This window comes from Myotis myotis, unplaced genomic scaffold, assembly GCF_014108235.1.
Source record: "Myotis myotis isolate mMyoMyo1 unplaced genomic scaffold, mMyoMyo1.p scaffold_m19_p_6, whole genome shotgun sequence".
Lineage (NCBI taxonomy): Eukaryota > Metazoa > Chordata > Mammalia > Chiroptera > Vespertilionidae > Myotis > Myotis myotis.
The window spans coordinates 74,069,329-74,090,146 of record NW_023416368.1 but is presented as its reverse complement, the minus strand read 5'-3'; positions in this window follow the sequence as shown (position 1 = coordinate 74,090,146).

Below are 20,818 nucleotides of genomic sequence, written 5' to 3'. Positions count from 1 at the left end.
AGAGGAAGGGAGAGAGAGAGAGATTGAAACATCAATGATGAGAGAGAATCATTGATTGGTTGCCTCCTGCACACCCTCTACTAGGGGTCGAGCCTGCAAGTGGGCATGTGCCCTTGACTGAAACCGAACCCGGGACCCCTCAGTCCACAGGCTGGCGCTCTATCCACTGAGCCAAACTGGCTAGGGCCCTTTCTTGGATTTTTGAAGGACAGATTTTTTATATACAAATAACTAAGTTATTAAAAGGGCAAATATTCCTTTTTACTACCATAATAATTTATTAATGGATATAAAGAAGTCAAAATGGTACTATTTACCCAAATTTTTTAGTGAAAAGAGATACATAGAATAAATATCTATGTATATGTACATTACAGCATATTTCCTCCCTTCCCTGGTGAGACATTAAGATTCCAATAGAAGATAAGTCAATATTTCCATTCCTTCTTTTCCTTTAAATAAACTAGTGTCTAAATACTTTCATTTAAAGAATACTTCTGTAAAAATATTCAGCACATTCATATTAAAGCAAAATTGTCTTGCTGAGGAATATATAATGGCTGAATGTTGGATTTTCATTCAGTGAAATAAGTAGAACACATACAATGCAACAGTTTGAAAGTTCCTAGTTTTCTTCTTAAGACATAGAGTTGTTTGGGGAAAATTTTTTGCCATATGCTTTGAAACTACTTTTGCAATGTTTACTACATTCTGGAAATGAACTGCTGTGTTGACATTTATTTAGTCTTGAAACAGATGGGATTCTGTTTGAAAGGGAGAAATGAACAATTTTTAAAGAATATTTCTGTTTTAATAAAAGATTCACAATCTGTTCCTGTTAATATTGAGTTTTGATCATGTGGTAGTTCATATAATTGTACGGAAACTGTTTTCAAGACTTCTGTTCAGTAAAGACAATTTACAATTCCCTGGAAAGACTTCTTTGCACTAACAGACAATGTTCATTATTTTATACTCACTTTGTAAATGCTTCTATTTTTGCTATCATTTCACAACAAATATCAGGGATCCTAAAATTACTTCATAATTTAAAGAAGTGTATCACTTTCACCTCTCTTATATCCAAGATAAATGTCAAAACATTGGTTTTGGTATTTCTGCCCTATTCACTTAAAAGATGCATGCAGCTAGGCTTGTGTGGCTCAATGGTTGAACATTGACCTATGAACCAAGAGGTCACGGTTCAATTCCCAGTCAGGGCACATGCCCAGATTGCGGGCTCAATCCCTAGTAGGGGGAGTGCAGGAAGCAGTTGATCAATGATTCTCTTTCATTATTGATGTTTATGTCTCTTCCTTCTCTGAAATCAACACACACACACACACACACACACACACACACACACACACACACACATATTGAGTGGCCAAATTATTATGATGGACCAGATTATTATGACCACCCCATCAGTACAATGAAGTGAATTAGTTATGCAAATAATAATAATAAAATCTTGAGAGTATTTGCCTAGGAAGTTTTCAATATTCAGTATTTTTGGAAGTGTCAATGAAGTACTGATGGTCCTAATAATCTGGCCAGTCATAATAACCTGGCCACTCAGTGTGTGTGTGTGTGCATGTGTGTGTGTGTATATATATTAAAGATGCATACACACTTGTAATCTTGTTTCCTTCACTCTACTCACTTTTGTGTCTGATGTTGTTATTGACTCTAGTGAGGACAAACGCATATTTTACTAGATCCCAACATTCTTAAACACTTTTTACTAAAGTATTACATAATTGGTATACAAATTTATGTGTATAGATGGATTCATTTTGACAGATATGTACATTTGTGTAACCACCACCTAGTATGAAGATATAGAATGTGTCAGCTCCCACGACCCCCATGCCTCCTCTTTGTCACTGCCCATCCTATCCTACAGGTAACCAACACCCTCACTTCTAACACTATAGATAAGTTTGGTTTTTTTGAAGTTACATATAGTAAAATAACAGAGTCCTTTTGTGGGTGCCTGGCTTCTTTTGTTCAACATTATATTTGTGAGATTCATCCACATGGTTGTGTGAAGCCATAGTTTGTTCATTTTCCTGCTGCATAGAAATCCAGTGAATGACAAAACCATGTAAAAATACCCATTTTAATTTTGGTGAACACTTGGGTTGCTTCCAGTTTGGTGCTATTATGAACCGGGATGCCATGAGCCTTCTTTTACACATCTTTTGATGAATATATGTTTGCATTTTTGTTGATTAAAGACCCAGGGTTTATAGCATATGCTGGGTTGTAGTGTTCAGTCTTACTTAACATGCCTCCTTACAGCCTGACAAGGATGGGAGTCTAAGCCCCCAACTTGACACTTGCTGGTGTGGGTATTCTCAGTTTCTTCTGTAGTGCTTGGTTGCAGTAGAGTGGTTATTTCCTAAAAGCTTTGTCTTGTTAGGTTGCCTCTTCCCTGATTATTTAGCTAGAAAGAGCAGAGTTTGAGTTTTTCTTTCCTGTGCCCATTAGCAATTCCAGATTGCCAGCTTTTCCAGCACCCACTCTGGCTGGGATGCATGAAGCAAAAAGAAAACCCAGAGAGCTCATCACTATTTTACTTCAGGTCCTGGGATGCCTCCTCGTCTTCACCTTTTAGTGTCCTCTCATATTTGTTTTATATAGAATATCCAGGGGTTTTAGTATTTAGAGGGAGAGTTAGGGAAACGTAAGTCCATTCCATCTTCCTGCATGTCTTGGACTGCTTTTCAGAAAATGAAAAAGTCATCCCCTTCCACCTTCTCTCCCATATCACATGTGTTAATGCGTAATGTAAAAGAAAAATAATAAAATAATATGGGATGGCAAGACTCAACTACAGCTGTGTCTAGAAAAAAACATTGTATACATAACAACACAAATAGTTTAAAAGAAAAAGGGAGATACACACACAAAACAAACAAACAAACCCCAAACTCTCTTAAAACTAGAAAAAAAAGTTTAATGAGGTTGCAAGATATAAGATCAATATACAAGAATCAATTGCTTTTCTATACACTGGCAATGAGCATGCCAAAATGAAATGTATACTACAATAGTATCTTAATAGATGCAAGAAGAGCATTTGCCTAAACCCAACATGCATTCTTCATAAAAATTTTCAATAGTTAGAAATAAATAGGAACTTCCTCAACCTGATAAAGGACATCTATTATTTATTTATTCCACACTGTTCTGGAGGTTTTGGCCAATGCAATACAAGTCCAAAAAAGAATGATACCCAGATTAGCAGACAGCATGAACGGCTATGTAAAAAAATTGTACAAAATGCACAAAATAGCTACTTGAACTAATAAGTAATTTTAGGAAGGTTGCAGAATATGAGATTAATCAAGCTGCCTTCTCAGTCACTCTACTATTTTCACCTTCCTCTAGTAAATACTTTGTGCTGGTAAACATATTAAGTCCGTGCCACAGCTCCCATCAGAATTCTTCAGTTAACTTCTTACTGCCTGCAGCATGAAATGTAATATCTTTTGCATCTGGGTCTCCATGTTTTGCTCCTGTCTACTAACCAGCCTCATTTCTTCCCACTAGCTCCCTTGCATTGAGCTCAAGTAATGCTGACCAATTGGTAGTTCCCAAACATTTCCTGTTCTTTTGCCTCAGAATCTTTATATTGACTTTTTCTTTTTACTGAAGCATCTTTTCCTGCATTCATTCCTACTTATTTTGAGTTTCAGCTTACTCTTCTAGGTCAATGCTTCATTAATTTTTCAAGAAATTGGTGAATTTATTTACTAACTAATTTATTGATGACTGGAGGTACATATAGTTCACTAGAGGCCTGGTGCACGAATTTGTGCACCAATGGGGTCCCTCAGCCTAGCCTGCAGGAAAAGGCTGAAACCAGCTCTCTGACATCCCCTGAGGGGTCCTGGATTGCAAGATGGTGCAGGCCAGGTCGAGGGACCCCACCAGTGCACGATTGGGGCCAGGGAGGGGCTTGGGAGGGCTCCAGGGTGTGTCTGGCCCATCTTGGACAGTCCTGATCAGCTGGACCCCAGCAGTAAGCTAACCTACCAGTCAGAGCATCTGCCTTCTGGTGGTCAGTGCACATCAAAGTGAGCGGTTGAGTGGCCTTAGTGTATCATTAGCATATTATGCTTTGATTGGTTGAATGGCCGACGAGACGACTGGACACTTAGCATATTAGGCTTGTATTATATAGGATTATAGCCTTGGATCATTCCAACCTGCTTCTCTGGCTTCTACCATATCATGCACAGGACCATGATGCCAGTATGGGATTATCAAGTTCTTTGTCAAATACTCAGGTAGATCACAGAATGGTATAATGGTGTATTTGCAATCCTATCTATCTAAACTGTTTCCTTGGCAAGGATCTCTGCTGGGTGCTAGGGACCTTATACTAAATAAGAAATAGTTTCTCTTCTAAGTGGCTAAGAGTCTAGTGGGGAGAAATAGAGAAATGTAAAAGGCAATTACAAATCACTGTGATAAATGCTAAGTTAAAAAAAGTTAGGATATGATTTATGGGGAGGAGCACATAGTCTGGAGTGAGGTGAGGTCCAGGGGGAGTTTGGTCAGAAATATTTCCCTAAGGAGGCGAACCCTAAGCACTTATCCTCTGTACTCCAGACTCGTTTATCCACTTGAATGTTTAACATCTCCAATTGGACATACAGATGGCATCTCAGACTTGACTTGTCCTCAGTAGATCTCTTGCTACTTTGAGGAAAATTTGTGAAAGAATTTGAAATGGGCAAAAGATTATTAGCATACTCTTCTGGGTTATCTGTGCCTTTCATTATTTTTTGAGTTGTTTCACAACTCTGTAAGTTAACCAAAAGTAATATAAATGTTTATTGTCCATAGAAATGCAAATAGATTTTATTTGGTGGGGTACAATTGATCCCCTTTTCAAGAAGCAAGTTTTGAATTTATTAACAAGTTTATTTTGGGGGGAGAGAGAGAGAGAGAGAGAGAGAGAGTTGTGTGTTGAATTCTTTGAGTCAAATGTAACCTTATTATTACATTATTAATAACCTACTTATTCCTTCATTCATTAATGAGTTAAACACAACCTTTGTTTATTTTATATTTGTATGAGAGTAATGATTTAATCTATTTCAAGAAAATCTTTTAAGTGTTGGAGGTCCTCCTCTGAGATGGCCAGGGGATCCACATGACAGAACAAAGAAAACTGTGTTGCCAGGCAAGGGCACTCTGCTTTGGATATAAGCCCAGACACACCTCTTCTAGATTTCCAGTAGAAATCCAAGCACCAATAGATCTTTAACTTAGCTGAATTTCTGTTTCTCTGGTTTTATTTTTCTCTCTTCTGATTGTGTATTTGGTGGTATGCTTTTCAAATACATATATTTTTATTAATTTCAGAGAGGAAGGGAGAGGGAGAGAAAGAAACATCAATGATGAGAATCATTGATCAGCTGCCTCCTGCATGCCCCTTACTGGGGACTGAGCCCACAACCTGGGCATGTGCCCTGAGTGGGAATCGAACCGTGGTGCATGGGTCAAAGCTCAACTACTGAGCCACACCAGCTGGGCTGTTTTGTCTTGTTTTATAATTTAATTTTTTTCATTGATTTTTAGAGAGGGAGCAAGGGAGAAAGAGAGGGAGAGAGAAACACCAATGTGAGAGAGGCACCCCAACCAGGGATGGAACTTGCAACCTAGGTATGTACCCTGACCGGGAATTGAACCCGAGACCTTCTGGTGCACGAGATAAATCTCCAACCTACTGAGCCACACTGGCCAGCACTGTGTATTTTATTTTTATTTCTGGCTCCTATATGGTAATTGCTCCAGGGTAGCAGCAGTGAGGGAATTTGGTGTTATGGGTTGTTTAAATCTATTCTCTGTTGAGTGAAAGACAACAGAGCATCTGGTTTGTCTTTATTTGTTTTTTCATTTGTCTCTTTTTAGCTCAAATCACATAAGAATTCTGTGACCACTGGGAAAAACAGCTCTTAATATCCTGTCCAAGGTTAATTCATGACTCTTGTGTTTCTGCAATTTGTTCTTGACCTATGGATGAAATTGTGGAAACAAAAACTATAAACTCTCTGTGTGTCTATTATTGCACGAATGTGAAATGTTTGTCTATCTCTACAGGGTATTAATACATTAGATTATAATGTACCTTAACTTAATGGAGCTTTCTTCTCATTGGCTTTAGAGATAAATAAGTGCTTATATAAACTGAATATTCCTACAATCCCCCCAAATAAGAAACTTTAACATCTAATACCAATTCAGAAACATTTTATAACCCAAGTTTGTATGATTAAAATTAATCTTAGGCAAGCCGGGCCATTGTGGCTAAGTGGTTAGAGCATCGGCCCTCAGGCTGAAGGGTCTCAGGTTTGATTCCTGGTCAAGGGCACACACCTGGGTTGCAGGTTCAATCCCTGGCCCCAATTGGGGCACATGCAGGAGGCAACCAATTGATGTGTGTCTCTCACATAAATGTTTCTCCTTCACTCTTTCTTTCTCTCCCACCTCTTTCTTTCTCTCTCTCCCCCTGCCCTTTCCACCCTCCTTTCCACTCTCTCTAAAAATCAATGGAAAAATATCCTTGGATGAGGATTAACAACAACAAAAAATTAATCTTAAGCAAATGAGACTAGTTTAGTCATTTTGACTTTAGAAACCAGAATGTCACTTCCCTTATTTATCAGTGCATAACACAAGCATACATTCTATTTTACTTACTTTATCTTTCCCAAATGTAGACAGGCTTAAAAATCAAATTAGCTAATACTTAATGTTACATAACATTTAGTATTATTAAATAAGTAAATTTGTATTCGACTAAATTCAGTCATTATTCTGACAAACTTTTTCTTTCAATGGTAATTATGCTTTTGTAGCTGGAAGGTAAGTTCCAATATTTTAAGGTAATCTAAAACCTTGGTCTGATAGTGTTGAGTTAGTTAATGGATAATCTTTGGATGCCTAGACAATGTCTACACACTGTAAAATACCAAAATGTTGATTACTAATGTAATTTTAGGTTTCTATACTATTGCTTATTTGTATGCTATGGAGAGGCACTACCTTAGGGTCATATTAATGACTGCCTTCATTTTTGCCAATTTAAGAAGTAAAAGGAGGCATGTGGGATGTCATGTTATGTGTGGTCATGAGCTTTGCTGTTCTACTAAAAGGCTTGGGTGAGACAGACAGTCTCCCTTATCTACTCCCCCGGTTTTCTCTGTAAAATAGAAAGAAAGCACTTGGGTTAAAGTCGCAAAATTAATACGACCCTTGGAGCTATACAAGGAGAACCGGTGACAGAAATAAATAAAATTGCTTGACAATATATAAATATAAATATATATAAGGGAGAGGGAGAGATAGAAACATCAGTGATGAGAGAGAATCATTGATCAGCTGCCTCCTGCATGCTCCACACTGGGGATTGAGCCCGCAACCCGGGCATGTGCCTTGACCTGGAATTGAACGGTGATCTCCTGGTTCATAGGTCAACACTCAACCACTGAGCCATGCCGGCCAGGCATGGGCTTTTGTTATTTTTCAAGGAAAGACTATTTTCTCCCTAAAGCAGTGATTCTCAGTCTTTTGGGAGAGCTCTGCAGACCGCAAAGCAGGAACCCCCCATTTTCACGGGAACTTTCTCCAAATACTTATCTGATCCCTTCTTGGTGTCTGATGCTCAAAGGACACAGACTCCCATGTGCCCTTCTTCCTAAGGACTGTCATTGTCCTCCACATCTGCCCCCCCCCCTCCCCCACTACAGGACCAGGAGCCCTCTGATGGCTGAGGGTGCTCAGTTCACCCAAACACGTTTCCATGGCTGACCCAGGTGCCAGGAAAACAAGCGAGCATATGAAAATTGTGTGGGACGGTATTTGTTTGAGGATTGCTGCGAGAAAGAGGTGAAAGAATATTATGAAAGCGCAGTGCCCAGAGCAGAATAGAGGCACATAAGTGTTTCTTCTTTTCAAGTCTGGACACTCCCCAGCCTCCCAGGATCCAAAAGTGGCATTTCCCTTTTGCCTCTCAAGGAACCTGATATGGCCAGGATGAGAAGGACAGACTCAGAGTCGGGGGCCAGTGGCAGCAGAGACTGGAGGCATTTGTTTCTGCCTGACCTCAGCGACAGGTTGCCTTTGCTGAGCTCTTATCTGTGCAGCTCCCTGGAAACAAGTCGATCCGGTTACTCGTTCACTGAGAGCCTTTATCCTTGGCCCCATGCTGACAATCTATCCACCTCCACTGTTTGGGAGCAGCTGACTTGTAGTTAATGCTGGAGGAATAAAGACACCAGGATTCCTTAAGAAAAGTGGAGGAGCCCACTCCCCGCTCCCATAGCATCCAGCATGGTGCCCAGCCTGGGCTGCATCAGGTTAAGGCCCGAAGCATTCTGCAGCCAGAAGACTGGATTGCAGCCTTGGCCCCATCACTTGTGACTTACATAACCGAGCCAGTCACTTAAGCAACCTGAGCTGCTTTGTATCACCTATCAACTCTCATGGTCACTGGCACCACAGTTGCTACCTAGCAAATGGTAGTTGAATGTAAAAGTAGAAATATATCATTGAGGATTACACAAGTGCTAGCATTATGAAACAATAAGACACAGCAAAAGTAAGGGGAGCCCTGGCCAGTTGGTTAGAGCATCTTCCAATATAGCATCTGCCAAGGTTGTGGGTTCAATCCCAGGTCAGGGCACATACAAGACACAACCAATGAATGCATAACTAATTGAAACAACAAGTCAATATTTCTTTCTCTCTTCCTTCCTCTCTCTCTAAAAATCAACCAATCAATAAAAAGTAAGGGGAAACCTGCAAAATCACAGAAAGATTTGGTAATCGGAAATCAGATTGACACAGCAATCCAAAATTATGTAAAAGCTCTCCAGTGAGTAGTTACTCAGCCTGAGCAGCACTGAAGTACCTGGGTAGGTTTTGCCAGGCCTGCCTTTGCAACAGTCAGTAATAACTGCACATCCCTTGTCTCTATGTTGGGTTTTTCTGAGGATGAGGCCAATCTGAATCTCCTGACATCTAGATGGTGGCTCCCCGTAATCGTTTCCAGGGACAAGGTTCAGGTACAGAATGAATTCACAGAACAAAAGAATTCCTCTTTGTCCAGGACTTTGTAAATGCTCAACTCAAAGGAAACACAGTGGAGAGAGCATTTATCTATGTCCTGGCTCCTCTCTGCTTTCATTATTCAATATGAACACCCCAAACCACCCCAACACAGGTACAGATAGCCCTTTAGCTATGTTTTGGTCCATGGCTATATTAGTTATCCACTGATGTGTAACAGATTTAATGACTTGAAACAGTATACATTATCTCATAGCTTCTACGGACTAGGAGTCCAGGTACAGCTCCTAAGAGGTCCTAAGCAGTCCTCTGCTTAGGGTCTCACAGGCAGCAATCAAGGTGTCATACAGGGCTGTGGTCTCATCCCGAAGCTTGACTGGGGAACAGTCTGCTTCTAAGCTCCCTCAGGTTGCCTGCAGAATTCATATCACCGAGGGCCCTCACTCCTAGAAGCCACTCCCAGCTCCTCGGGGCTTCTAGAAGTTTTTTGCCATATAGGTTTCCCAACATGGCCACCTATTCCATCCAGCCAGCAAAGACAATCTCAAGCAAGATGAAATCTTACAGGACGTAACCTAATCAAGAGAGTGACCTTTATCCCCTTTGCCATATTCTCTTGGTTACAGGTAAGGTCTTGCTTACATCCAAGGGGAAGGGGCTTCCCCAAAGAAATTAAGATCAGGAGGCAGGGACTGTGGGACCACCCTAGAGTCTGTCTCTCACAATGGCCAAGTCTGACAGTTGTCCAGCACTCTGCCATGCACAGAACTCACCATGATGTGTTAAAATTATTTACTAAGACCCCAACAGTAAAAGGGAGGACTGTCCATGCTGCTCCCAAAGCCTTTCATGAATTATGCTCTAGATCCCCAGCTGGATTCTTCCCTGGCCAGGCGATGAGGTCAGGACCACCTGAAAATGCTCGGCTGACCCCTGACCACCATTCTTCCTTTATCCCATCGGCCAACTCTGAAGGTGCTTCCCACCTTCTCTTTCATCTCAGGGTTTAACCTAGTTACCACTTCTCCCTGCCCCACTCTCCCTCCTCAAGGGTCCCAGAGACTTTTATGCCGGCTTCTCGCCCAGTCCTCCAAGGAGCTTTCCATCCTCTGATCCTGTCTGTGCATCAATCAGGTCTCGGGTGGATATAAACCCAAAGCCTCCACTAGATGCTACATTTTTCAGGGCAAAGGTTCTGGCTTTTATCAGATTCTCAAAGGGGTCCCCTTCTTCCCCCAAAGACAAAGGACCATGGTGTTAGGAGGCCTTCACCTACATCTGAGAGAAAATGCAGACAGCTCATGTTTGGGGGCATGGGCTGGCTTCTCCCGGAGCTGGGCAGTGCTCCATTGCCCCAGCTGTGATCAGCCAGGAAAGCAGGCGGGTGGTGTGCTGTGCCTGGAGCAGTGCCCAGGCCCCACTTAGCTTATCAGCTTCTCTGCCCTTGCCTTGAGGCTCAGACCTTGTGCGCTGATAGCATCCTCCCCTCTTGCCAGAGTCAACACTGCCGGGGGCTGTGAAGCTGGCGGCAGCTCCTGGAGGGTGGGGGGAGGACAGGGGATTGAGTGCCACGTGTGTTCAGCAGGTGTTTGGAGCCTTCATCTCCTTTCACTCCTCCTCACCCCTCCTCCAAGGCTTGCAGCGGTCATTTGGGACAGTGGATCCAAGGGCAGCATCTCTTCCTTGTCTAGGGCTCTCTGGGACCTGTTGTCGAGTTAGATCCATCATTGGCGTCACAGACAGTCGGTCTCACTGGCGGGAACCCTTGCAGGGTCTTGTGTGTCCAGAAACCAGAGCCATGTGCAGGAATGCAGCGCCAGCACCCAGGCAAGAAGCTAGGAATGCATGGTGGCAAACGTCCCTGGATTGTGACAGGGTTGGGGACGAGATGGCAATCAGCTGAGCCTTTGCAGGCCCAGGAATCCTGTGTGATGTCAGGGCCATGGAGGCCTCAGGCACCGGGCAAGCTCCATGTCACACGGTGGAGAGCTGTAAGGATCCCATGCCAGGGTTCCTACCATGCACCGTGGGAGGAGAGAAGCAAGGCCTGCGTATGGTTCAGGCTAGAAAGGCATCTGACCGATGTGTAGGCTATGCATTCTGGGAAGCACATCAGGTGGATGGGCAAGTTATCACGGGAGAGATTTATGGCAAAAACATACCAAGGACCTTAGAGACCCGAGTGGCCCTGGCTTCTCATTCCCTGTGAAACTAATTTCACAAGAGGAGAAAAGGAGGCCACTCTGATTGTTCTTGGCAAATGAGACCAAATAACCTGGTTGACATGGGTGGCACTGGTTTGCACTGGAGGGGGGCAGGTGCAACGGATGTGATTCAGTTTCCCGGGGGTCAGATGGAATAGGCAGAGTCCCAGGGAGCGGAGATCAGTGGGTCCCCACCTCTGACCCCTGAACCAGTCTGCTGCTTTGGTTGAGGACTCTGGCTGCACATGGGCCTGTGAGCAGAACAGGTGGGCAGGGACTCAGCCTGGCATTTGCAGGCCTTGGTCCGAGTGGGGTGGATTTAGAAACGGGCTGCAGGGACTCTGAGCAGACACTTCACCTGTTGCTGTGTCACATCTCATGGTAAGTTGCACTGACACAGAGAGCATTCTCCTGGGCCTCTAGTCAGGGAACACAGGGGCCAGAGTGATGCACAGTCAGGCAGAAAGGGAGCGAGAGCAAGAGCGAGCTCACGATTCCCTGTCAGAGGCCACAACCCTAGAGGGGGGCGAAAGCAGGCAGGGCATGCTCTTGGTGACATGGGGTCGACTTGGGAACCCAGCTCAGAATTCAAATCCACCTCCAGGTCACCTCAAACCCCAAATGATGCTGGACTTCCTCCAGTAACACTTGTCTGTTCATAGTATCCCCAGGCTATTCTGATGATTTCTACTAATGCCATCTGTCCCTGCCATAAGGACAGACGGCATCACTAGAATGTGTGGGAAACACATGTCCTGAAGGAGGGATATTAAGACTCTCCACTGGGGTGCTGTGAACGCCACACAGGTGTGCAGCGTACACTGACGCCCTCCACCCTGGGGACCTCAGGGCGCCCACACTGCCTCAGTGTCAACTGCCATCTCCTGCGCTCCAGATGATCACCTCCTTCATAGGCCACAGCTGCAAAAGGTGGGGAGACACTGAGACCAGCCTGAGCCGGAGGCCACGCCCCCCCAAAGGAACCCCATCCAAACCCTTAGGAGAAGGACAATTAGTTGGAGAAAGCTGGGGAGTGGCAAATAAATACTGTGATTGGTCTCTTTCTCGGGCCTGCAGGCATAGCGTTTACATGAAAAACAAACACAAAACACCTTGCAAAGAGCTGCGGATACTTTGCCCAGAGGAAGAAGTGATGTGATGAAGTTTGTTAGGAAGGCAGACTTTCAGGCCCCGCCCAGGACCTGCTGAGTCAGAATTAACAAGATCCTAGCTGACCTGTGTGCACTTGACCGCTTTCTAAAACGCTGCTCTACCAGATGCTAAGTTAGTGATGTGTGCAAAAGCGTGGTCTTGGGAGGAAAAGCATGGCCAAGGAGGCCACACAATCGTAGTTTCAAATCCTGACTCTGTCACTTCCCCCATAGGACCCACCTTCTCTGAGCCTCAGTTTCCTCACCTGCAAAACAAAGACAATCACAGTGCCCACATGATAAGACCAAGAAAGAATTAAATAGGCTGATGTATGAGAGTGCCTGGTGCACAGCAGGTGCTTGGTGGTGGGTGAGAATTCTTTTTCTGGAACTTCCTTCCTGGGAGATTCATCAGGGTGGGGCTGAGGAATGGGTGTCTTTAAAGCTCCCAGGTAATTCTAATGCAAGGGCAGGGAACACTACTTTGCGTCATTTACGGAACCTAACACCTGGAATTGGGCCTGGAGAGCACCCTTGTGCCCGGGTTGAGGCTGATTGAGTGTTGGAAGATGAGCTCCCTGCAGTGGGAAAAACTGTGAACTCATCATGGCAGTGAGCAATGGGCCAGCCCCTCAGCAGCATGGTGGGAGGTCAGACTTGGAAGGCACAGTCCGACACCCATGACGGTTCATCGGAAGGACAGGGGAGAGAGAGGTAGATGCAGCAGGTTTAGTGTAGCCATTTCAGGAGCTTGGCTGGGAAAGGAAAGAGATTTATGAGGGATTTTTAAGAAAGGAGAGAACTGAGACCCTACTGGGGATGGTAATTAAATTAGCATTTATTCAGCACCTACATTTTCTTCTATAGGTTTACTTAAAAAACAAACAAACAACCTCTTGGCCACTGTATAATACAGCATACATACAGAGATGTGCATAAAACAAAAATGTCTAGTTGAACAAATAATCGTGATGCAGAGTCCTGTGCAGCCACCGAAGAGGCAGAACCAGGCCAGCACCCAGCAAAGGTGTGCAGCGCGGACCCCATTGCAGGAGGTTGCACATACAGGTGTTACTTTATTTGTGACCTTATTTTACCTAGGAGACTCGGGAGGCATAACCACCTCCCCCAGGGCCCCACAGCTTGTGAGCAGCAGAGCAGGAATGAAACGCACTTATGTCTGACTGCTGGGCGGTGTAGGGAGGGCAGGAATGGAGGGCCAGGTGCTGGAGGAGGTGGGCAGGGAGGGGGTGGGGTTAACTCTCCTGAGCAGGGGAGGATGAGAGGAGAGGTAAAGAGCAGTTACTTTGAAGGGAGGAGGGAGCGCACACCCAGAAGGTGTTCATCCTCATCAGGGCTGCTTCCTACCTCTCCCGGACAGTGCCAGGGTGGTCAGTCCTCCGGGGGACTTGTGAGAAGGTGCCCCTGAATCTTACTCTTAGGCAAAGAGCTTGGGAAGCAGGTCTGGGATCTGGGCAGTGCAGGGTCACGGAATGAAAGACCCTCCATGCAGATGGTAGGACTGCCCCGCTCAGTGCCCCGGCCCTGCTGCTCTCGGGGAGTGGGACTGTCTGCAGAGGCAAATGCTCGGCTGGTTGGCCTGAGAGGTCATGCTAGGTTTCAAGTGAGATAAGACCCAAATGGCAGGTCAAGGTGAACCCCGCCAGAAAGTCATTATTCTGAGGAGGTCACATGGCCAGCAGGTAACCTTTGAATGAGGACATTTCTGCTTTTCCATCAGCAGCTGGGAGTTTCTGAGACCTGTTGATATAGAATTAGAACGTTCAAAGGGTATGTGACAAGTGTCACACCTGCCCGTGCCCTCCATCTGCTCATTTCCCACACCTTCCCAAGCCAACTTTAGTCCTAGTTTCTTATGCTTCTTTCTAGAGCTTTAAAAATGCACATCCAAGCAAATCCCTATTGCACATACTGGTTTGCACCTTGCTTCTTGGTCCATCCCATCCCGCGACCCCCCACCCCCCATTTAAAAACATTTGGTAAGCACACATAAAACTTATCATCTTAACCATTTTAAGTGTACAGTTTAGGGTTGTTAGGTACATTCAATTTTTTGTGCAGCCATCACCACCATCCATTTCCTAGCTTTTTTTTGATCTTGCAAAACTGAAACCCCAGCCCTAGAGACTAACTCCCCATTTCTCCCTCCTCCCAGCCCCTGGCAACCACCATTCTAACTTATGTCTCTATGACTCTGACTACTCTAGGAACCTCATAAGTGAAATCACAGTATTTGCCTTTTTGCATCTGGCTTATTTCACTTAGCATAGTGTCCTCAAGTTTCATCGATGTTGTAGCTGATGTCTGAATTTCATCCCCCCTTTTAAGGCTGAATTATATTCATTTCTATGAATGAATATAGTCACATTTTGTTTATCCCATATCTTCAATGGCCACTTGGGCTACTTCTACCTTTTGGCTATTGGAAAAAGTACTCCTGTGAACACAGGTGTACAAATATCTGAGTCCCTGCTTTCAACTCTTCTAGCTATATACCCAGAAGTGGAATTTCTGAATCACGTGATAGTCCTGTTTTTAATTTTTTGAGGAACCTCCATACTGTTTTCCATAGCAGCTATACCATTTTACATTCCTACCAGCAATGCACGGATTTCAATTTCTCTACATCCTCTCCAACACTTGCTATTCTCTGTTTATCTGTGATAGACATCCTAGTGGGTGTGAGGGGGTAGCTCATCATAGTTTGATTTGCATTTTCCTAATAATTAGTGCTGTGGAGCAGGGGAGCTGACTCGTTTCAGTCATTCATCCAACAAATGTTTATTGGACACCTACCGTGTGCCAGGCGCTGTTTAACTGCTAGGGGTACTGCAGAGAGCGAAGAAGATAAAGATCCCGTCTTTCATGGACCTTACACTGTGGGGGAAGACATAATCAGGTACAGAGTAAATTTTTTAAAAATTGAACCATTTTGGTGTTGGAAGTTATACAAATCTCTGCCACCAGAGGGCACCCCATGTCAGGCTGGCTGACACAACTAGAGAAAGCGTTTTAGGGGTTGGTGTTGGCTGAACTGATTGGGAGATGGCAGGCAAAGGTGACCCTGTGTGCAAGGGTGCGCCTGCAGGGAGCCTCATGTATCTGAGGACATGAAGAATCAGGGTTATGTCACTCTTTTTGCTCCACAAACACACATAAACCAAATACAATGACAGTATTAATTTTGCATGTTACGACATGAAAAAAGTTTGGGTGTAGTTCACTTTAATTGTTCACATGAATGTGTGAGAGAATGACACATGAGTATGTCCAAACTTGAGAAGGGATTGAGACCCTCAAACCCAGGGGGTGTCCATTCTGTCCTTCATGTTCCTGCCTCTTGGTGCATGAGCCTGTCGTCTTGGAAAAGGAATAGCAGCCCCTGCGTTCCTTCCCCTGCCCTCCATGGGCCGGGAACTGATGAAGGGCATGGTGCTTATCACAGAGCTGCCCCTCCATGCACCACTCCCTCTCCCAGAGAACTGTGTGATTTGAGGTCCCTGTGATACCATGTGAAAGAGGCTTTTACAATTTGTAAGGAAAGACAGGAGACCAGGGACTGTGCTCGCTTGACTTATTAGATTTGGTGGTTACATTGAAACAACCCCAAACTCTAAAATAACATGACCAGTTCTCAGGTAGCTTGGGGATGTCAAGCTCCAGATTTATGGCCCTGTAAGGAACAGCACTGTGTTCTGGATTCTGAAGGCCGGGCCTGGTTTAAATTACTCTTTCCTAGTGTGACGCCCAGTGCCCTTGTGCTTGTCAGAGCTGCCTCTGTTTGACTTTGGGAAACACCACTGTGCTTCTCAGAAAACAGGAAATCTAGACAAGGTGCCTCTACCGTACACCATTCCATGAGTCACCAGCAATGATCCGATGGGATTTTAGTAGGACGTCACAGTTGGTAGTAGGCCCACACACAGGATCCGAACAGGGTTTCACACTGGTTTTTGAGTTCCTGGAAGGCAAGGACTGTGCCTCATTCATTTCTGAACTCCCAGATCCTAACAGTGCCTCGTCCGAAAAATATTTGTTGTGTTGAAATGCAAATAAGTAAAGCATAGGTAACCACAACAAATAGGTACTTGAAAAGGGATTGAGACCCTCAAACCCAAGGGGTGTCCATTCTGTCCTTCATGTTCCTGCCTCTTGGTGCATGAGCCTGTCACTCCATCCTTTGAGAGACACATGTAGAATGGTTTGAGCAAGAAAGTAAATGTTACATTACAGTTCTGCTTCTTAGATCTGCTATTGTTCTGTCAGTGATAGTTACTGCTCATGGTGATTCCAATTCATTTCATAATAACTGAGTTCCTTTCCCAGGGTCAAGAGTATAGGGAGTGGATGAATTTGGAAAGCAAATTGGACTTGAATCCCGGGTCTGTCATTTGCTGTGTGATCTTGGAAACGTCATTGATCTCTCTGTGCCTCAGTCTCCTTTTCTGTAGTAATGGGCAAAAATATCTAAGTCAAGAGCGGATGTGAGGGTTACATGAGAAACACAAGTGAAGATGTCTGGTCACGATCATACAATCCAAAGTGGATACAAAAGGCTCACAGAGGCTGATCGTAACTGTGTGTAGGCACAGCTGGCCATTGGTTCAGAGAAAAAGTCAACCAAACCTACAGGTAACAACAGACAGGATACTACGCTTTTAAGGTAGAAGATTAGAGAATTCATTTTAGATTTTTCTTCCTTTTTAATATAAATATTTAAAGCAAAATTTTCTCTAATCATTGCATTAACTGGAATATCATAAATTCGGGATATCATAGATCTATTTCAATGGGCTTAAATATTTTCTAATTTCCTTTTCTTATTTCTTCTTTGACTTGTGGGCTATATCGTAGTATTCAGTAGTTATTTAGTAAATTGTTTACTTTCCTAAACTGATCTGGGGATTTTTCAAATAGAGAAAGGAGAGATTAGCATAGGCTCCCTTGGTTCCCCTCCCACACCTCGGGTTCCCCTCTAGGACTTGGTATACCCAGGACTTTCTTTCCATCTGCTATCTCTAATGTTTCCTTTTCTGTGTCTGATTTTTTCTCTTGAGATCTAGGTGTGATGTTTTCATGCCAAGGACACTTTGAGGTCAGCCATGCCAGGATGGGCCAAGATTTATTTGCAGGTGACTTGCCTTATTCATGGACCATTAGAAGGAGCAGCACCAGAGACTCGGGCCATAGACTGCCCAGCTGTAGAATGCCCGATTCCGATCCGCTCGATCCTAACTGTGGAGCAGTGCCATTCTGCCCCAAGACGCCGAGGAGTCACTTTCTGCAAACACCTGAGGTGGCTCAGACTTAAAATAGTTCTACTCGCCGAAACCGGTTTGGCTCAGTGGATAGAGCGTCGGCCTGCGGACTGAAAGGTCCCAGGTTCGATTCTGGTCAAGGGCATGTACCGGGGTTGTGGGCACATCCCCGGTGGGGGATGTGCAGGAGGCGGCTGATAGATGTTTCTCTCTCATCGATGTTTCTGACTCTCTATCTCTCTCCCTTCCTCTCTGTAAAAAATCAATAAAAATATATTTAAAAAAAAATAGTTCTACTCATCCTCCCCACATGTACGGAGGGCCCTGGCTGCTCTGGGTACTGAGTTAGGTCCTAGGTCTTTAAAGGGGAAACTTCCAGTCTAATCATGGAGTCACAATAAACACAAGAAGAGAGAACCCCGGGCAAGACAGACACAGATGGGCAACGTGGAGATGGAAGAGACAAACTGAACTATGTGAGCCACTGTCTTAGAAAGTTGTCCTTCTGGAAGAGAAAGCCAGGCTTCAGCTGCCGGCTGAGAAGGACTGTGAGGCTTTGAAACTAAGTGTAGCCAGTGAGGGGAATTCTGGAATAGCCCGGGCATTTTCGTATGAAAGAACAGGTGATAAAAAGATGTGTTTCTCACTTTTCAATTGTAATGGGGGGAAATGGCTACACTAATGTAGCTTTTACTATTTTTTATATAATTTTTCTTTATTGATTAAGGTATTACATATTTGTTTTTATCCTCCCCCCATTACCCCCACCCCCTACTCATGCCCTCATCCCCCTGGTGTCTGTGTCCATTCAATTGTAGCTTTTAATAATGGAGAAGAAAAGCACCAAATTAAACAATAGACTAAAAAACATATCCCACTATTTTCAGGTTAACGGCTATTTTCTTTTCTTTATAAAGAATTGCATTCCAGAACTGACATAAAACATGAATTTCCATTTAGATGACATGAATGAAACACAAGCATTGTGTATATCCTCATTTTCTAGTCATCCTGCTTTCCTAGAGTGGGCGCAGTGCTTGGCACGTACTAGGTAGTAAAAAGTATGTGCAGAATTAAATTAAATTATGGCAGAATATTCCAACTGGAGATTTTGTTTTTGAGTGGTGAGAATAGCATCTGAATTCTGAATTTTCCAACAAATATGAAAAAACGGTGACAATTGGAAACGCCAAGAAAATGCAAATATCAAGAATATCAAGGTGTAAATTATTGGTGTCCATAAAGGATTTGACAAAAATCTGCATGTGAAAAGATTTCTCTGTTTCTCCTGCAGGGGGCACTTTAGGATTTCCTAAATACAGTGGGTTCTAACAAGTCTGACAAAACCATTTGTTTACAGGGGGAACTTCACAGATGTGTTTTCTCAGGCCTCCTTCTCTGCATGGTTCTGGAGAGGAGAATGTGGAGGTCCAAGGCCTGCAGGAAGAGGGGGTGTTGGGAAGAGCTGGGATGAGCAGTAAGGAGGCCATGGGTGTTCTCAGCTCTGCACCAACTTGGACAGTGACGTTCTCAGACCTGCTTCTTTGTCATAGAAAAAACTCTGATTGATGAAGCCCTCGACTGTGAGAGCATATGAGGTGCCACACCTCAGCAGCTTGGGGTCAATGTAAGGTCATGGCTTCTTTAATATTTTCTCTGACATAATTCTGAGCCGCATTTTACCATGGCAAGCCAGTCTCTCCTCCTTCTTCCCTGAGACCCACCGCTTCCCCTGGTTGCATTTTGCACTCTGCTTTGCCCCTTGAAGTGGAGGCCGTCTCCTCCTCTCAGCCGGGCTCCCAGCGTCACAGTCCCGCAGGTCTGCAATTGCATCCATCAACCATCCTCCCCGGGAAGGAGTCAGGCGGTCGGTCCGGAGTTAGAGGTGCTTCTGAGATGCTTTCATAGCTTTCACTCTGTAAAGGAGTCGAGATCTCTTTCTCCATGAAGGCTTCTTGGCCTGGTCCCATTTGCCCACCCCTGCCTAGCCATCGGGAGGGCAGTGTTGGTCAGTGCCAGCAGTCCTGGCTCATCCTCCCCCAGGAGAATAGTTGCTGACTTGCCTTTATCTACTTCCCTGAAAAGAATCACTCAGGCAGTTTTTCCCAGGGAGACTCACTGTCTCCTCGGCTAGAAATAGAAATGGCTGGAAACTTTGAACAAAAGTTGTTCTTAGAAAATCCAGTTCTACCTCCTGGGGTGCCCTGCAACATTTTTATGATGGCTCATTCAGTCTGAGAGAGAGAGAGAGAGAGAGAGAGAGAGAGAGAGCAACTTTAAGCTGCGTGGGGATACAGGAGATGACATTTTGTATCCCTTTGTCTCCCATAGGAAGCAAGCCAATGGGGACCTCCTCCCTCCCTGCATCCAGCCCCTAGATTCTTCCAGGGTTTCCATACGCCCCTCCCTCTGTGGCCTGAGCTCTGGCCATTCTCAGAAGGCCCCCTGCAGGAAGCAGCCTGCCAAGGGTGGGGCGGAAGGAGAGCAGGCACTGAGACCCACAGGCTTGGCTCCAGCTGGGGGTGGGCTCGCACGGGCTGAGGGGTGGGTGCCTGACCTTGGATCTTCTCCTGCCCCCCGAGTCTCAAAGTCAGAAACTGTAACTTCTGGGTCTTGTTTGAAGACCTGGCCAGGACATTATAAAAAATAGGGACACAGTGCAGGAAGGGAAGGCTATTTTATGTTCTCTGATTTGGTGCCAACTCAGCCCCTTTTGCTCTTTCTTGCACCTTCTTTCTTCCTTGGCTTCCTCCCCCTCTCCTCTCCTCCTTCTTCCCTCTTCTTCCTCTCCACCTTCTGGTTTCTGCTCCGAGGTTGGGGGTTGCAGAGCCAGGGCAGCTGGCATGAATGTTACGCCTTTTATTAAAAGCACCATGAGGGACCCCTGGTAGCCACAGAGGAGACATTTGGCTGGGGAAGTGCCTGCGGCTCCGTCTCCTGGTCTGGCCCAGCCTTGGGTCTAGCAGCAGGGCCAAATGCAGCCCATGACTCTGCAGGCAAAGGCCAGGTCTCCACGCATTTCATGTTGCTCTGCGTCATGAGGTTTGCGCATATCCCCCCAACACATTTGCATGCCATATGATACATTACT